This window comes from Mustela lutreola, chromosome 2 (assembly GCF_030435805.1).
Source record: "Mustela lutreola isolate mMusLut2 chromosome 2, mMusLut2.pri, whole genome shotgun sequence".
Taxonomy (NCBI): Eukaryota; Metazoa; Chordata; class Mammalia; order Carnivora; family Mustelidae; genus Mustela; species Mustela lutreola.
The window spans coordinates 53,725,337-53,743,876 of NC_081291.1; positions in this window are offsets into that span (position 1 = coordinate 53,725,337).

An 18,540-nucleotide genomic window follows, 5' to 3' on the forward strand; every position below is an offset into this window, starting at 1 on the left:
CCCGTGCAGTAGAAGCAGTGGGATTTGGAATTCCAATATTCTGATATTCCAATATTCCACAATGCTCCACCACAAACTGGTTAGAACTGTGAAAAAACATGAAGAGAAGCCTCAGTAAAGTGGGCTGGGGATGCCATAAAGGGAGGCTGGAAGGCAGAGCCTACCACTCAGTGTCCACTACAGACCCCATTAGAATCCACCACAGGAGAAACTTATCCATTCCAGGCCCCACAGGAGAAGCTGGAGGGTTCATCTCCTACAAGAAATCCACCATCACCACAGCTCAGCCAGTGAGAATCCTCCATCACCCTGAACCCCTACCTTTCTTTCTCCGGTGGACTTTCCTTCCAAACAACTCTCTCAGCCTCTTCTTCCCTCTCCATGAAATAATGTTCCTTTCCTTTGTTTCTTGCACTTGACTGTGATGTGACTGTAGCTTGCTCATCCCAGATTGCAATTCTCTGCTATTCTTAAATAAACCCATTTTGCTGATCCGATAACTGGCAGTTTGAATTTAAGGTGAACAGAACTAATAAATTCAAGAAACTTGCAAGGAACAAAATCAATATACACAAATCACTTGCACATCTATGTGCTCCTAAGGAGCCATCAGAAAGAGAACTATGGAGAACAATCTCATTTACACCTGCATCCAAAAGAACAAGATACCTAGGAGTCCGGGGCGCCTGGGTGGCTCAGTGGGTTAAAGCCTCTGCCTTCAGCTCAGGTTATGATCCCAGGGTCCTGAGATCCAGCCCCACATCGGGCTCTCTGCTCAGCGGGGAGTCTGCTTCCCCCCCACCCTCTCTCTCTCTTTCTGCCTGCCAATCTGCATACTTGTGACCTCTGTCTGTCAAATAAATAAATAAAATCTCAAAAACAAACAAACAAACAAACAAACAAAAAGATACCTAGGAGTCCTTTGAACCAAGGAAATGGCAGACCTGTCCTCTGACAGCCGTGAGGCACTGATTACAGACATGAAGGGAGACACACGGAGACAGGAAGACACTCTGTGCTCAAGGAAGAACCAACACTGGGAAAATATCTACTCTTTCTACACAGCATGAACCCAAACCCCAAATTTGACCTTGAACTTTATCCTGTAAGCCCTAAGTCTTCAACCCTAAATCATAAACCTAAAGCCCTAACTCTAACTCTAACCATTCCCTTGTCTCTCACCCTAAATCCTCCGTCCACAGAGTCTACGCTGTTGCTATGAAACTTCCAGACACCGGATCAACCCTGAAGCAGGTGTGGATATGGGAAGGACCCCACAGTGCCAAGGCTCAGAGGGTAGCATGAGCACCAAGGCGGGCATCTGCTCCCTGACTGCAGACTGTCTGAGGAACCCCAGGAACTGAATCCATGTGCACATAAACACAGATAGGGGACCCAGGGAGTAGATCTGAGCCCAGAAAGGGGAGACCTAACAACCCCATGCACAGCACAGTGGGAGTCCACGTCACTGCACACAAGCTACGTAAACCCCACCATCTACAGAGCACGCTCTTCCTCTGTGGGGTCCTGAGACCATGCACCTCCCTTTCCAGTCCTCACTCAGGTCGATTCTCCTCACCTCCTCCAGAGACAGGTCCTGAGGAGACTGGGCTGCTGTCAGTATGGAGGTGGCCCCACATCCTCCCTGAAGCCTACATGGTGGGTCCTGAGGAGGCCAGGCTTCTGTTGGTGTGGAAGCAGACCTACATCCTCCACAGTGGTTCCTGTCAGTGTGGACGCAGACCCACATCTCCACAGCAGGTCGTGTCAGCATGGATGCTGCCACAGGTCCTCCACAGTGCGTCCTGAGAAGGCCAAGATCCTGTTGGTGTGCACATGGACCCACATTCCCCCCTCCAACAAGCCTCCTCAGAGGGTCCTGAGGAGGCCAAACTCCTGTCTCAGCTGAGACTGCATGCCAGGCTCCAGGTGGGAGGTGGGGTCCTGCGCCCTCTGCAGGCAGTGGAGGCAGTGCAGGACTAGGTAAGCTCACCTTTAAAAAGGAAGCAAGCACCTTCGCCCTCCCTGGGTCCAGCTGGAGCCATTTCATTTTGGAAATTCAAGCTGTATGGAGACCAATATCCCCCAACTTCTCCAAAAATATCTAAGGAACAATAAATTGAAAATAATATGGAATGTCAACAGTCCCTGACCCAAACAGTGACACTAAACTTGACCCTGGCCCTGACACAGACCCACACTCTGACCTCAGCTTGGTCTCCAGCCTGGCCCTAACTCCAACCCAAGACCCTAACCCTAGCCCCCAACCCAAACAATGTTCACAAGAATCAAAAGGTAGAAACTACAAATATCCATCAATGGTGAATACATAAACAAAGTGTGGTGAAGGGTTTGAATTTGGGTTCAGGTTCAGGTTCCAGTCAGAGTTCTAGATGAGGGTTTAGGTTTAGGATCAGGGTGAGGATTTAGGGTGAGAGACAAGGGAATGGTTAGAGTTAGAGTTAGGGCTTTAGGTTTATGATTTAGGGTTGAAGACTTAGGGCTTACAGGATAAAGTTCAAGGTCAAATTTGGGGTTTGGGTTCATGCTGTGTTTTGGGTTCAGGGCTTATGACTCAGAGTTCTGGTTTAGGGTTTGGGTGTGTGGTTCAGGGCTTGGATCCAGGGCTCAGGTTCAGAGTTCTGGCTTCAGGTTCCATTTCAGGTTTGGGATTCAGGGTTCCAGTTTGGGTTTTAAAGTCAGGTTAGGTTTCAGCATTAAAGTTAGGGGTTAATGTTAGGCTTAGGGATGACATATTTTCTTTAGTTGTCATCATGAAAACAAAATTTCTATCTGATGTTTCTAATGTTTCTAAATCTGAAATGTATTTCGTCTGGGTGTGAGGAGTTGGTTTAGAATTTAGGATCCCAATAACTCTCTACTGAGAGCGTTTGGATTCTAGAGTCTCCCAGTCACCCAGAAGCAGTGTTTTTCTTGGCTCAAACATACCGTTGGCAGAGAAGGGCAAGCTGGTGCCAAAGTTGGGATTGATTTCACAATGGTAGAAGTGTGAAACCAAATATCGTGGAAATGTTCATGGAAAATGAAACAGGAGACAAATAATTGGTCAACTCCTGATTCTTCCACAATAACAAAAGTCAAAGTTTCCAACAGAATCTGATAATATGCCCTAGGAAGGCCTACGGTACTCATTACCAGTACCAAAATAGTGCTCCTCCCCTGGTTTAAACTAAGAATCACAGCAGGATGCTTCCTACTTTGTGTCAAAAGCAAAATTTTATTATTTGGCTGTTCCAGTGTAAAATTTGTGGAGGCATTGACAACATTTCCCATTCTCAAATCCTCATTAACACACGAATAAATTGCAGGCAATGTTGCAATGCACTGCTCATTAGGGTACCAACTGGGCTATTTTTTAAAAAAAGAATTTTGTTTATTTATTTGACAGACAGAGGTCACAAGTATGCAGATTGGCAGGCAGAAAGAGAGAGAGAGGGTGGGGGGGAAGCAGACTTCCCGCTGAGCAGAGAGCCCGATGTGGGGCTCGATCCCAGGACCCTGGGATCATGACCTGAGCTGAAGGCAGAGGCTTTAACCCACTGAGCCTCCCAGGCACCCCTCAACTGGGCTGTTGGAAGTAATAATAATAATTTAAAAAATCGAAGATGAAATTCAGAAAAAGCACCCCTTAAGAGCACTTAATGAGGATCCCTAACCATAAGATCTAACATCTTATCCTGTGGAATTCCCCCCTAAAAATCATCAATAAAAATAGCCTGCCGACCACTGTAACCACCCCACCATTGACCTCTAGGCTTGTAATACACACTCCAACCACTAGAGACACACTTCTCAGCAGCTGAATGGGACTTGCCCACTGGTCCTGGTGGACCAACTCTTACTTAGAGTATGCAAAAAAAATCTCTGGAAATCCCAGCCATTAGGACAATGTTACAGAAACCACACTCAGAACTCAATAAAGACGGACATCTCATGAAGCAGTTGCTGCAGATCACTGCCACTCACACGAAGTAACTACAGTGAACTCCAGATCTCTCCTCTTCCCAGGATTGCAAGGGGCACCACATTCTTCCAATACTCCATCCTTAAAACAAAACCTTGAACTGTCCTCATCAGTTCTATGTGCAGGCTCACAGTGATCCCTGCAAAAGCCAGACACCTTCTTGAAAGCTCTCAGTCTCTCACACCTATCCTAGCAGATAGAGTGTGCTGCTCTCTCTGACTTCTGTACCAACTAGAAAATACTTGGAATGAGTCTTGCCACACAGCATGCAAAAGGCATATTTTTCATCTGCAAAATGATGGGTGGTGAAACACCATGGAGTCCCTGCACCTTCTCTTGTGCATGCTGAACCATTCATCCACTTTGCTTATTTTCAGCCATTGTCTTTGCAGAGTAGTACAGTAGTACCAAGGTGCTGGGACAGGTGCTATATGCTAGGCCAACATCTTGGACCCACTTACTATCATAAATTAATGTTCATTTTATTAACAGATGCATCCCAGAAGATCTTGTCACCATGACCATTAGAAAAGTCATTACAACACAGGTTCTAACAACCTGTGCCAATCTCTGTGGCTCCACTCCCTGGCTCCAGGGATTGGCTCATCCATGGGCATGTGACCTGGTCCCAGACAATAAGGTGGCAGGAATCTTGGGTCTCAGCCTGCAGAGCCAAGCATTTGGTGAGCCACCCAGGATGGGGCTTTTCCATCACAACTGCAAAAGTTCCCTAGGCCAGGCCTGTGCCAGTGTCACGGAGGGCCCAGGAAGCCGGGTGCTCCATAACATTGCTGAGGGCTGAATCAGACTCATTCTAAAGTCTGCACATGCTAGATTCTCTGCTAACTCAGGAGAACCCTAAATGTGCCCATGGTCTTGGCCTGAACAAGATGACCATCTGTGTGGTATATAACTTGCAAGATATACCCAGGCAATGGAGACATACTCAACCAAACAAAACCTACATGGAATTCAACCACAAACAAACATCTCACGGGAAACTACCACCCATGGACCAAATGGGACCTCCCCCCATAATCCCTCAACCAAGTATGGCTGGAACATAAGTTATGGACAGTCTGTGGCTGCTTTCAAGCCACAATGCAAGAGTGGAGTCATTGTCAGAGAGACCACATGGATTGCAACACTTAACAGAAAATCTTTACAGAAGACTTTACAGAAAACTAGGTGTGGATCCCTGGTCGCAAGATCATAGGATCATGTCACTTCTTTGAGTAGAACGTAGCGCCTTCTGGGTAAAATCTAATTTTTTCACTCCCAGAGGCAAGAACTTCCATCCTTTTAGCCCGAAATTCATACCCATCCTCCTCTATTTATTGAATGGCATGTCTACATGTCTGCAGCCCAACAGGAATTCACTGTAGTTTACATAGGAGTTATGCTCAGAAATGGAGGTGTAAGTGTGAACTTGTGAGTGTGAACGTGTGTTTCCTCTTTGATAGTCACAGTGTGCAAGGAGAATACAATACAGTAGCATGCTTTCTGTCTCACAGGAATGGCCACTGAGATCATTATGTGGTTCCATAGTGATCTCAGAAGGAATCCACCTTCATAGAACAAACTTCATCTGGGAGGACCCTCAAATCCCTTGTCCTAGGCACTATGTTTCACTGAGGCTGGGGACACACAGAGGGAAAGAGATTCACCCTGCCCATCAGGGTTTTGAAGGATGCCCGCTGTTCCAGGACAAAAGATCCCAAAAGCATTCATCCACCTGTCATCCAGCCAGGCATCTCTGAGAGAGATCTACTTCAAGAAGAAAGGACAGACCTAGAGACAACAAATGACAACCTTGTGTGACAAGTACCATGACAGAGGACACTCAGGAGGACTGGTGGTGTGCAGGGTTGGCAGAGCAGGGGGCAAAGGGACCAGGAATGCTCCAGGAGGATGATCTCAGCTGTGTCACTATGGGGGATGCTCAGGAGGACTGGGGGTGTGCAGGGCTGGCCAGACCCAGGAGACAGGGGGACCGGGAGTGCTCCAGGAGGATGTCACAGTTGTGCCTTTGTGTAACTACATGTGTCAGTGTGACTGGGCATTGGCCAGACTGAAATGACAGGGTAGGGGAGAGGCAGTGTCCCTAAACTGTCCTCTGCAAGGCAAAAGTTCAGTAAGGAATTTCAGTTTACATGGATATATGCGTCCCTAAAATTGACTGTGTAGAACATGAAGTATGTAGTTTGCCCTTTCTTTAAAGTCTGAGGTGATGGGGGCAGAGCACACTTGATATTTCTTTTTCTTGCTTTCAGAGTAGAATGACTTTTCCCACCTTCATCTCTGACCCAAGAACAGGGAACAAAGGCAACACAGATCCACACTTCAAAGCGTCAACAGAAATCTGAAAACCCAAGTTCTCACAGGAGCTAAAGGTTCAGGACCAGGGTGACAGAAAGGGGAGGCAGATAGCAAGGAACCAAAAGAACAAGTCATGTGTATGTGAGCTGGCCCACTTCTCTACCTGTCAGAAGGAAGCCATGCTTGCTTGCGTGCAGGGAGTCACACCTGCACCTGGTTCACCTGTTTGCTGCCCTTGAGCATAGCAGAGGATGTGCTGAGCTGGGTGTGGTTGTCGGGGGGAGACGGGCAGCTGGCCACAGATGCTACCTGCCAAGTACCTGTAGGACCAGCTCCTGGTCCTCAGCTAAGATGAAACAATAATTATGTTTAGTTACCTACTTCCTGGGACAGGTAATGTACTCAGTGCTTTGGTGACTATATCCTCTCCTATTTTATTTTTTAAAAACTCTTCAGGCAGGTAAGATTGACATACAAAAAGCTGTCCATAGTTAATGTATGCAACTTGACCCTGACCCTAATCCTAATATCTAGTTAAGATATATCCATTTTAGAATATCGCTCATAAATTAGAGGATGGTTTTTAGGAGGTGAGGAATTTAGGGACCAACCTTATTCTGTCTTACTCTCCCTTGAATCTGGAAGTTGGAACACATTGGGCCACGTGCTATCTGGAGAGTGGCCGCATGGGGGCAACAGTGAGTAAACATTGGCGCAAACCCCACTCTAAAGCCAATTCTTCCTTCATCCTGTCAAGCCTTGTTCATTCAATGTTTACAGATCATTTTATAGATTATGAAAGGAGTGACTTTGTTGAATTTTTTAAAAACAAAACTAATTCTTTCAACCTGTTAGAATATGTTTTCAAAAATCTCAGACTTGGCTAGCAGATGAAGGCCCAAGGGCCTGGGGAAAGGCTATTACTATCAAATATATTCAGTTCTACTTAGAAACAAGGATGACTTCTATTCCAGTTCTTTTCAGGAAGAATTTGTGTCAACTAACAGTACTGAATTTACACAAAACAGTGCAGCTCAGAGGAAAACAAAAGGAGAATCAACAGCCTCACCCAAGAAGCAGAGAAAGAGCCACAGCCAGGAAACAAGAAGACATACTGTGGAGGCTCTGCTCAGGCCAATTTGCAGTCTGTAGATCCCCTGGAGCTAGACTGCCCCCAGTGCCCCTGGGGGTCGTGGGTCAGGCAGAATGCACACTCTGTCACTGTTGTAACCTGTGACAAGCCTCCCTGTCCCTTCCTCCACCAGATATCCCCTGCCCCCTGACTACTCCAGCCTGCTTCTTGAAACTTCCATTCTCTTTTCTGACCCCATCGTTCTCTTTTCCCTTCACTGTCATAGTACAGAGCACATTTAACTACATACTACTCTGTCATTTAAAGGTTTTTTGTCATGTTTGTTGTGAAACTATACTTTGCATCATCTACCCTGATGTAGAATCACTTATCGCATTGCATGACCTAAGTCTGGACTCAGAGTACCCTCACAGTGTCATGGGGTTAGTGTCCTGGGGAAGATACTCACTAAGCCAGCTCAGCTGTTTCAGTGAAGGCCTGATCCAGGCACTGCTATTTAAGTGCAAGTAAGACAGCCCAAGGCCAATTAGCCAAAACATTGGTTTGAGTTCAGAAATGTTCATCAACCCTCAGTGACATCATATGGCCTGGGGGCACATCCTGAAGACACTTGCTAGTCCAATGTTGCCCTAGGGAATTTCCATGGGACAGCCATTTTGTCCAATGGAGGAACTCAATAGGAGCGGGGAGGATGGGAGTTAGAACTCCTGAGATAGAATCCATCTTGGAGACTGCCCACAACCTCCTAGAAGTTCATTCCATAGTCTTGAGTGAATCAATTAATTTAAAATCATTTCCTCATTTTAGAAATGATGATCCTGATGAAGTGACTGTCCTAGGTCATACTGGAAATCAGTGAAAGAGCCAGACTGAGATGTGAGATGGCCTCCAGCATGATCCTCCAGAGTGGCTTTAGCTAGAGCTGCAATCACCAATTTATCTTTCCTGGACTCCCAGACTCTCATGAGACTCTTCATGTGGCATATTCTGGGAACAAAGGTCATGTCAGTGCCACAGAAATCTCTGACACTGGTTACAACAAGACTTTGTGGTGGTAATGGAATCCCAAGCCATAGGCCATCTCAGAGTTTGTCTGCAAGGACACGGTTGGTGGGAAACCCACATGCTGACAGAGGGTAGAGGAAGATGGGAAAAGCTAGGGAAAGAGAAGGTGCTCATGTCACATCTGGCCCCATATGACATGGTGGTGTCCAGTAGGAAAAGCCCCCCAGAGGCCTCCAGTGCCTTCACAGAACTCACCCCTAAGGTTTGAAGCTGAGCTTCGTACATGGGTCATAAGTACCCTGGCTAGCTCAGGGAAGCATGACACAAGACATAATAAAGCCACAGCACTGACAGATGTATGTTCATGGAGCAATAGTTTTATTCAAATATAGTCTGAAATGGTAAAAAAAAAACTCATGGACAAAAAATAAATATTTTTGATTAAAAAGAAAGACATATTTGTTCAGTTAATAAATATTTATGGAGTATCTACTTAGTGCAAAAACATAGCTCTAGTCCTACCTGGGAGCTTGCAAAGAGTGTGGGATATAATCAATGGATCAGTGATAGGAAGGAAAGTAGGCTAAGGGCTAAGAAAGCCATCCTATTCAGAGAAACCCATTAAGGAAGCCCACTGAAAAGATGCTTTTCAGCCAAGACCAGAAAGATATGGTCAGCAAATCCTGTGTGAAAAGAGTGACAGAGCAACTCAATTTTTAATTATTTTGACCATAAAACATAAATGCCAAGAAATATCTTAAGTGTTGCTTTGGAACATTTTGTTCTTCTCCATAATATTTGGGTTACATGCTAACCTTTACTCACTGTAAAATACTCTAAGAAAATGTCTTATTTAAGCATGGACATCTTGTATTAAAAGGCAAATAAATTAACCTTAGCAAACACCTAAACCTACCCCTACCCCCACCCTACCCCTAACCCTTGCCCTGACCCTAACCCATGACCCTAAACCTGACCCCAATGCTGACCCTAGGTTGGACTCAGAGGGGTCTGTCCCCAGAGACCTGGCACCAAAGCCCTAGGGACTAGGGACACCCAAGCAATTCCAGAGGACTCTGCCTGCTGCCCAGAAGGAAACCATGCCAATTGGAACTCAAGAAAGAATTCAGAGCAGGAGAACTCTGCATGCCCACCTGATGTCACCCCCACATTCAGTGGCCCACTGGACACAAACCTGGAGGCTGACACTCACCCTGACCCATACCCTCAACTCAGGCCTCCAGGAGTCTTGTCACACAGCTGGCATATTGAACCTGCCATGATTCTAGGCACTCACCCTAACCCCAGGTTGGCTTTTTAAAGGAACGCTCCCAGAGGCCTGGCTCCACATCTCCAGGGAGTGGGGATACATGAGTGAAGCAGAGGGCTCATCCTATAACAAAGTCAGAAATCATGCCTTTTGGAACTTCAGAAAGGATTTAGAGCAGGAGAAATCTGAATGAAATCTAGAACCAATCCCTGCTTATTTGTACTTTCATACCATACTGTACACAAAGCCCGAGGCTGATACTCTCCTTAACTCTAGACCTCAATTCAGAGGTCTGTGAAGGTCTCCACACCTAAGCAAATCACACCTTCCATGCTCCTGGGACTACCCCTATTCTAGCTTAAGACCTAGGTGTAAACATTAACACAACTTTCTACCAAGAGGACATACCAGTTACCAAGAGACACACAAAAAAGTGCTCCACATCAATAGCCACCAGGGAAATACAAATCAAAACCACAATGAGATACCACTTTACAACAGTCAGCATGGCTGAAATTATCAAGGCAGGGAATAACAAATGTTGGCAAGGATATGGTGAAAGGGGAACACTCTTACACTGCTCTGGGGAACATAAGCTCATACAGTCACTCTGCCAAATGTTATTGAGTTTCTTCAAGAACTTAAAAATAGAGCTACCCTACAACCCAGAACTGAACTACCAGGTATTTACCCCAAAGATACAGATTGAGTGAAAAGTAGTGGCACCCGTCCCCCAATGTTCACTGCAGCAATATCCACTCTAGCAAAACTATGGAAAGAGCCCAGATGTCCACGGACAGATGAATGGATAAAGATGTGGTTCGTATCCACAATGGAATATTATTCATCCATCTGAGAGGGTGAAGACTTACCATTATATCCAGTTGGTTGGAACTGGAGGGTATTATGCTGAGCGAATTAAGTCTATTAGAGAAAGACAGTTGGCACATGAGTTCACTTATATGTGAAATAGGAGAAACACCACAGAGGGTCAGAGGGGAAGGGAGGGAAAACTTAATGGGAAGCATCAGAGAGGGAGAAAAACCATGAGAGACTTTTCATTACAGAAACAAACTGAGGGTTGCTGGAGGGGAGGTGGATGGGGGATGGGGTAACTGGGTGACGGGCATTAAGGAGAGCATGTGATGCAACGAGCACGGGATATTATACACATCTGACCTATTATTGAATATTACATCTAAAACTAATGATGGCACATTAGTTGGGTCATTGAATTTAAGTTAAACAAAAAGAACTTAAGCAAACACTCCTAAAAATTTGTATGGAACTGCCAAAGATACTGAACAGCCAATGCAATGTTGAGAAGAAAAACAAAACTGGAGAAGTCGTAATTCCAGATTTCAAGTTATACTGCAAAGCTGTAACAGTGTGGTACTGGCACAGAAATACACACAGTGACCAAGGGAACAGGATAGAAGCTCAGATATAAACCCACAATTATGTGGCCAATTAATTTTCCACAAAGAAGGCAAGAATGTAAAAAAAGAAGAGGACAATCTCTACAACAGTGTTGGACAAACTGGACAGTTATGCACTAAAGAATGAAATTACTTTGATTCCTTATACCATACTGACAAATAAACTCAACACAGTTTCGCGACCTTAATGGAAGACATGAAATCATAAAAATCCTACAAGAGGGCAAAGACAGTAACTTCTTGACATGGACCAAAATAACATTTTTTCTAGACTGTCTCCTGAGGCAAAGGAAATAAAAACAAAAATAAACTACTAGGACTATATCAAAATAAAAAGTTTCCACACAGCAGAAGAGCTTTGAAGAAGTAATAATAATAAGACAACCTACTGAAAGGGAGAAGATATTTGCAAATATCCTATAGAATAAAAAGCTAGTGTCCAAAATATACAGAATGGATACAACTCAAAACCCAAAAAACAAATAATCCAGTTAAAAAATAGAAAACATGAACAGACTTTTCTCCAGAGAAGAAATACAGATGGTCACTGGTCCTTTGAAAAGATGTTCATCATCACTCAACCTCAGGAAAATGCAAATAAAAAGTATAATGAGATATTACCACATACTGTCAGAATGGCTCCCATCAACAACACAAGGAACACAGGTGTTGGGGAGGATGTGGAAAAAGGGGAAACCTTCTGCACTGTTGGTGGAAAAGCAAGCTGGTGCAGCCACTCTGGGAAACAGTATTGAGGTTCCTCAAGATGTTAAAAATAGAGCTACCCCAGGATCCAACAATCACCATACTGGGTATTTACCAAAAGAATACGAAAACAATAACTCAAAAGGATATATGCATCCCTATGTTTCTTGCAGCATTATTTACAAGATCACAATATGGGAACAACCCAAGTGTCCATTGATAAAGTGCTAAATGAGCTGAGAGATGTATACACACACATGCACACACATACACAGTGGACAATTACTCAGCCACAAAAAGAATGAAATCTTATCATTTGCAGCCACATGGATGGATCTGAGAGTATTATCCTAAGTGAAATCAGTCAGAGAAAGACAATACCGTATGATGTCACCCTAATGTAGAATTGAAGAAACAAACATACATAAATAAAGGAGAAAAAAGAGATAAACTGAAATATAGATTCTTATCGCCCTTGACCCGCAAGGACGACAAGAAGCCCCAGTTCAGATGTATCTTCTCTCTCTTTATTTCCGCAAGTCTACACACTTATATACGTTTACATGACCAGTCAGCGAGCAGGGTACAGGAGGGAGCGAATCAAGCTGTGCACCTAAACGAACAACTTCGCTAGCAACCAATGCTGTTTACTTCCTCTTTGGGCGTTCCACTTAGTCTCACGAGGCAATCCTAAGCTGGCAACTAGCCAGGCGCCATCTTTTAATGGCGGAGGCTACCCTGGCCAGGGGCCTGCCTCCGACAATTCTTAACAACAGAGAACAAACTGATGGTTACCAAAGAGGAGGTGGATGGAGGGATGAGTGAAATAAATGAAAGGGACTAAGAGTATACTTTTCTTGATGAGCGCTGAGTAACATATAGAATTAGTGAGTCACGCAATTGTACACCCGAAACTAACATAATGCTGTATGTTAACTTGACTGGAATGAAACAATAAAAAAGATTTTTCTTTCAGTAACCTATTTGAAAAAGCTTTGGCACACAATGTTCATATGCCCTACTTGGGAGTACTTCCTCAACAATAATTATTCATTCTATGCCTTGAATTCAAATTTCACCAAATTCTTATATTTACTATTAATCCTAACCCACAGGAGCCATGGTCCCCTTCCATCCAGGATCAGCACCTATGCATTCAAGAGAGTGTAAACAGAGATAGGTGCCATTTCATAATTCAGAAAGCTATTATTGTTTCTGTTTTAGTATGAGGTGGTCACAGAGTGTAGGACAGGTTTCAGAGCAGGTTTGTTCTCTATCCTGGATCACTAATTCAGTGGTTTTTACCTGGATCCATTTGGCTAATAGTTTCCTTATTAGAAAGCTTGCTTCCAAAACATCCATGGAAGACAGAACGGTGGGTGGGCTCAGTGCGGGATAGGAAGAAGGTCAAGTACAGACAAGAGTATGATCCCTCCCCTGATCCAGGAACTGCCATGGGTGCAGTTATGGGAGACAGAAGCAACAGGAAACCACCAAGCTCACCAGCTGAATGCAGGAGGCACAGGTCAAGGGATCTAGAGATGTAGGGCATGGGGGCTGCTCTGAGCTACCTCTGGGAGGGAGAGTGGTGAAAGAATGAGAAAGAGAAACTGCTTGCACCTGGACCATGCCAGCTGCCCACCGCTTCTGGCACACATCAGTCTACACAGCTGACATAGACTGGGCTTAGGATGGGCTGGCTTGGGTCCCTCAACACTCAGTGGGACAGCTGGTCCAGGGCTCAGGGACATGCTGAGGGAGGTGGCAGGGAAGGCAGCCCCTCTGAGGTCATTCCCTCTTTGAGCAGACAGCTCTCCAAGACTGCTGAAAACCCAGTGAGAGGTTTGAAAGACATGCCATGGATGAACTAAGGCATGGAGAAACAGAAAACAATGTTGATTTTTAAGGTCAGAGTTGTCAGCTCAGGAAGTAGGGAGAGCTTTTCTGAGGGGGACTGAGGGGAGAGCAGGCCAGGCTGAAAAGGAAGATGTGGCTTTCCTGAAGGGGGGCCTATAGTGCCCTTCCAGGTCAGGATATCACCCTCACCTCACAGGGGATCCCTGGAAGTGTTCCATCAGGGGACTGACAGAGCTGCCTCTCAAGAAGGCTACCCTGGCATTGGGTTGCACAGGGCAGAGGATGAAGGCCACATGGAGGGAGGGCAATACTCCAGGGGGCCATGGGGCAAGAGCAGAGTCTCATGACCATGAAGATGTGAAAAGTAGGAGGCAATAGCATGGGAGCTGGCTGGCACAAAAGTGCCATGGGCACAGTGCCCACAGATACAGTGACTGGGTGTCTTCAGTGCCAGGCACGGTTCATTTCAGTGGGCTCCAGACTAGTCCTGACCACAACCCAAGGAAGTGTGCACCACCACCACCTCCTTTCTCCATGTTGCTGCTAGGAATCACAGTCACCAGATCCCGATTGATTTTCATGGAAACTGAGCAGCGGCTCCCACCACACACTGGGTCTCTGGTGGTGGTCCAGTGTGACCCTCATGCCTGGCCAGAGACTGCTGTCTACCTGTCTCCACACAACTCAACAGACAGGAGGATTTCCCTGAATTCCACAGATTCTAATGAGACAGATACAGAGGCCCCACTACCCCACCCACCACCAATACCTAGTGGGTCACTTGGGACCTCAGCTATTGTCATGAAATTCAACATGTCCCATTTCTGTCACTTCCTACAGAAAGTTGGGTTGTGATCCCCCAATTTACCATACTGGGGGCCATGCCATGAACTCACATGGCACCTTTTTGTTAGAGAAGGTCACCCCTGCACCTCCTACAAAATGTTGCTAAGGAAGTACAAGTCCATCAGGATTATAGTGTGAATGGTGGTACACAGACTGCATGGTAGTAATCAGTAATCCTAACAAGGGTTGATCACTCCCTCCTCCCCAAGGCTCACAAAACCTTTCTATGTCCCCATGGAAGCCAGGGTCACTGTTAGAAAATACCCTAGGAAACTAACCTTTAAACGGCATGCTCCCTTCATGCTCTGGTTCAAATCATGTCCAACTACAGTAATATGAAAGTAGAAATAAGTTACAAGAAGAAAATGGGACAGTCAAAAATATGTGGAAATTTAGCAACATCCTAGTAAACAGCAAATGGTCAAAGAAGAAATCAAAGGAAAATTTAAAAGTACCTTGAGACTAATGAAAAAGAGAACCTATGAAAAGTTATGGAATGCAGTAAAGGTAGCTCTAAGGGAGAAGTTCATAGAAATTCAGGTCCTCATCAATCCACCTGAAAACTCTCCAATAACCAATCTAATTTTACATGGGAAAGAAGTAGGAAAAAAAACGAACAAAGTTCCAAATCAGTAGATATAAGGAAATAACAAAATGGGATGTGGAAATAAATCCAATGGAGACTAAAAAGACAGAAGATCAATGAAAATACAAGCTGCCTTTTTTTGAAAGATAAACAAAACTGACGAAATTTTAGCTAGACTCACCGAGAAACAGGACTCAGATATATCAGGAAAGAAAGATAATTGATTCCTGCCTCACATCAAAATCCTAGGGAGAACACGGGCAGCAACCCCTTCGACCTTGGACACTGCAAATTCTTGCAAGACATGTCTCTAAAGGCCAGGGAAACAAAAGAAAATGAACTATTGGAACATCATCAAGATAAAAAGCTTCTGCACAGCAAAGGAAACAATTAATTAACTTACAGAATGGGAGAAAATATTTGCAAATGACATTACAGATAAAGGTCTGGTATCCAAGATCTACAAAGATCTTCTCAAACTCAACCCCCCCCCCCCCCAAAAACAAAGAATCCACTCAAGAAATGGGCAGAAGACAGGAAGAAACACTTCTCCAAAGAAGACATCCAAATGGCCAACAGACCATGAAAAAATGCTTCACATCACTTGTCATCATTCAAAACCACAATGAGATACCACCTTACACCAGTTAGAATGGCTAAAGTTAACAAGACAGGAAATAACAAGTGTTGGCAAGGATGTGGAGAAAGGGGAACCTTCTAACACTGTTGGTGGGAATGCAAGCTGCTGCAGTCCATCTGGAAAACAGCATGGAGCTTCCTCAAAGTGTTAAAAATAGAACTGCCCTATGACCCAGCAATTGCACTCTTGGGTATTTACCCCAAAGATAGAGACACATGAAAAGAAGGGGCACACTCTTTCCAATGTCCATTGCAACAATGTCCACAAGAGCCAAATGGTGGAAGGAGCTGAGGAATGGATGAAGAAGATGTGGTAAATACATACCATAGAATATTACTCAGCCATCAGAAAGGATGAATGCCCACTATTCACATCAATATAGATGGTGGTTATGCTAAATGAAATAAGTGAAACAGAGAATGAGAATAATCATATGGTTTCACTCATATGTGGAACACAAGGAAGAGTGTGGAGGACCACAGGGGAAGGGAGGGAAAACTGAATGGGAAGAAATCAAAGAGGGAGACAGACCATGAGAAACTCTTAATTATAGGAAACAAACTGGAGGAGAGGTAGGTTGGGCAATGGGATAACTTGGTGATGGGTATTAAGGAGGAGACATGTGGTGATAAGCCCTGGGTGTTATACGATACTAATGAAACATTTACCATTACATCAAAAACGATAACTTGGTTAACTGAATTTAAGTTAAAAAATGTGAAAAACTTAAAAAAAAAAAGAAAGATGAGCTATTACAATGAATACCAAGGATCGTAAATACAAAGGATCATAAGAGAGTATCATGAGCAAGTAGAGGCCAACACCTTGGACAACCTAGAAGAAATGGATAAGTTACTAACAACAACCTAGAATGACTGAACTGTGAAGGAAAAAAAATCTGAAAAGACTGATCATTGATTAAAAGATTGATTTGATGATCAAATCCTCCCAACAAATAAATACCCAAGACCGGACAGTTTCACTGAGGAGTTCAAACAGACAGTAGAAGAAGAAATAATACCAACCCTTCTCAAACTGTTTTTAGAAAAAGGAGAGAAGGGCATACATCCAGACTCATTTTATGAAGACAGCATTATCCTGATACTAAAACAAGACAAGCATGCTACAAGAAAAGGAAAGCGCAATATCCCTCATGAATAAAGATGCAAAAATCCTCAACAAATTACTGGCAAAGTTAATTCAACAATACATCAGGAGAATCACACAAAGGATCCAATGAGATTTATTTCAGGGATGCAAAGATGATTCCAAATCTGCACATCCACCAATGGGATACACCACCTAAACAAAATAAAAGATAAAAATCTAGGATTGTTACAATAGATGCAGAAAGAACACCTGACAAGACTCAATATGCATTTATGATAAAGACCCTAACTATCTGGGTATTGAGGGAACATACCTCAAACAAACAAAGGCCCTATATGATAAGCCCACAGAAGACATTATACTCAGGATAAAATGCTGAAAACTTTTCCACTATGATCAAGAACAAGAGAAAGATGCCCACTCTTAGCACTTTCATTCATCAGAGTATTGAAAGCCCCAGCCAAGCTATTTAGACAAAAAAAAAAAAAACAAAAAAAAACCAAAAAAAGATATGACATCTAAATAGGAAAAGAAAATAGTCACTCTTTGCAGATGACATGATACTATGTATAGAAATCCCATAAGAGTACCAGATAACTGTTAGAATAAACAAATCTCAGTAAAGCTGCAGGATACAAAGTCAATATACAAAGTCAATATACACCAAAGAACTGTTGAATTTCTGTTTTTTTAAGTATTTTATTTATTTATTTGACACAGAGAAATAGAGAGAGAGAGAGCACAAGCAGGGGGAGAGGCAGAGGGTTGGGGAAATGCAGACCCAATGGTCATCAGGGAGCCCAATGCTGGGCTCAATCCCAGTATCCCTGGATCATGACCTGACCTGAAGGCAGACACTTAACTGACTGAGCCACCCCACCACCCTAACTTGTTGTATTTCTATATACTGATTACCAAGTTTCACAAAGAGAGATTAAAAAGGCAATGTCATTGACAATTGCATCAAGAAAAAAAAATCTAGGTATAAAAGTAATTAAGAATGATAAACCCCTGGTATTGTGAACACATGGTGGAAAAGAAAGGAAAAAAACGTATTTGTGTTGGGGAGTGAATGCATGGGCCAAAGATTTGGAAAAACACAAATAAATGGAAGCATATGCCATGCTCATTATCTAGAAGTTAATACTATTAACATGTCCACTGTACCCAAAATAATCTACAGATGTGATGAAATCCCTATCTGAATCTCAATGACATTATTCAAAGAAATAGAAGACAATCCTAAAAGTCATATGGAATCACAAAAGACCCCAAATACCCAAGCCAATCTAGAGAAAGAAGAAGAAAGAGAGATTCCAAGATGGTGGCAGTGTAGGAGAACTTAATTTCGTCTGGTCCAAGGAATTCAACTAGATACCTATGAAACCATTCTGAACACCTGCAAACTCAAGCAGAGATCAAAGAAAAGAATAGCTGCATCTCTACAAACAGAAAAGCCACCACTTTCTGCAAGGTAGGAGGTGTAGAGAAGTGAATCTCAAGCTATATATGGGAAGATAGACTTTGTGGGGGAAGGAGCTCTCTCAGCCAGCTACTGGCAAGTGCTAGGGTCAGCAGAGCACAAAATAACAACTTTTAGAAGTCTTCTCTGATAAGGAACATTGCTCTGGCAGTGAAGCAGGGGGTGGAACTCTGGATGAGACAATGTGGTCTCAGGATCCTCA